Source organism: Juglans regia, chromosome 10 (genome assembly GCF_001411555.2).
Source record: "Juglans regia cultivar Chandler chromosome 10, Walnut 2.0, whole genome shotgun sequence".
In the NCBI taxonomy this organism is placed as follows: domain Eukaryota; kingdom Viridiplantae; phylum Streptophyta; class Magnoliopsida; order Fagales; family Juglandaceae; genus Juglans; species Juglans regia.
The window spans coordinates 33,890,071-33,891,885 of record NC_049910.1 but is presented as its reverse complement, the minus strand read 5'-3'; the positions used below and the strand labels follow the sequence as shown (position 1 = coordinate 33,891,885).

Here is a 1,815-nt window from a genome sequence, read left to right as displayed (position 1 = left end):
TCTAATAGTCATAGTCGTCCATAATATCAAAATTAAAAAGATTTGAAAAGTCGATAACGCGTTTTAGAAAGTAGAGAAAGTAGAGATCACGGGAGACTTGTATTAATTAATTAACAATGATATTCTAATGTTTATTCTATTAACAATGATATATAAACAAAATAGCATCAATCATTTTGACGTTGATCTATCAAAAAAGAAAAAAGCTACATGCAACCGCCCAGTGCACATGCCGGATAACCCTCACCTAATTTAATAAAATAAACTGTTTTACTTACAAGTTAGGCGTGTTGGACTTCTCATTGGACTTTCTTTGTTGGCAGAAATATCTCCAGCATTACTCTAAAGGGCAAAATGCTGCGTCAAAGCAGCTTTAGTTGCTCCACTGGCAACACCAGAATGATTGTGATAGGCTCCCAAAGCAAACTACAAACACGAAAGCTGAAGGAAACAAGGGGGAAACCAGGTCCATCAACATTCCAAAATCATTCATAAGATCTTCGATTAAACGCCACATTTGGGCATTGCTATCTAGGTTTGAGCCCTAGTAGAATGTGAATAAAATGCCTCCAAGCATTCCAGTTAGGTCCCTAAAAAACCACTGAAATGTGGCACCAATTACAGTCGCAGATTTCTCTCCAACTCCAATAGCACTAAGAAGAGCTTGTGTCGAGAGCATGGTCCGAATGTACGTTGAAAGGCCTACAGTGAATCCCAAACCTTTGGATGGAGAGAGAAGGGGAAGCGGTAATGGTGGCAGTTCTGAAGAGCTTGGTAAAAGAAGAACCATTCCATTCTTCTAAGATGACCTCAGTAGAGGACGATTTTGATGCTTTCATGAGAGAACTGAGTCAAAGTCCCTGTGTCTCCATCTGATACAACGAAAAGGAGAGGACCTCATCAGTTCTAGTGTTGTCAGAAATGTTAAGCGTTTTTAACCGTCTAACGTATCATATAATTAAAACAATATGAGTTTATAAGTTTAAATTTGTAAAATTTTTTATGACTGTAGCACTTATCTACCATAAGATTGTAAAAAAACACTTAACTTCTATCTATAATAAAATTCCTGTAATAATAAATATAGCAATCATAGACACAATAATTTTTCACAACCAAACATTAAAAAAAAAAAATGATCAACATCTATCTGCAACAATAATAAAGAGTTGTATAATCTTATTATAGATCTGAACTACATGATTTACAATTATTTATTAAAAATATATTCTCTGAATCTCATACCACAACCATTTGCTGGAATTTTCCTAATCCCAAAGCAATACGTCGATCAGGTATGTCGCGCTCAAAATTAACGACATGGTCTGCTCCGTTCATTAATTCAACATAACTCGATTGAATCTGGTAAGAGCCGATTAGAAAGGAGTCATATTTCTACAACTCTTTAATTTTCGAAAGAAAAATACTGCAAAGATATTAGTATATAAAAGTATGTTTAGAAATTAATTTGAATTTATAACCAAAAAAAAAAAAAAACAAAAATTGTTTTCAAAATTTATGTAAGCTTTAGTTTATAAAATTCATGTCATGTAGGCCAATTAAACATTTTTCTAATAGATTTTGGAAGCGATCTTAAACCAATTCCGTTCCAGTAAAAAATCTCAATGTCGACGTAATATTCAGCTTATTTACTTTCACTTTGGAAACCATAAAAAAATTTTAGAATAATCATGCTAGCTATTTACAAGCTTGATCATGTGCAGCACTCCATTTTTTTTTTTTTTTAATGTAAACTAACGTGGGAATGTTAAGTACTTTACATGTTACGCTCATTACAAAATTAAAACTAAAAAC

General features: G+C 33.0%; 1 pseudogene; it reads right to left on the bottom strand.

The window, feature by feature from the left end:
* Positions 1 to 270: 270 nt before the first annotated feature.
* Positions 271 to 839, bottom strand: LOC118349707 (annotated as a pseudogene).
* Positions 840 to 1,815: the final 976 nt, after the last annotated feature.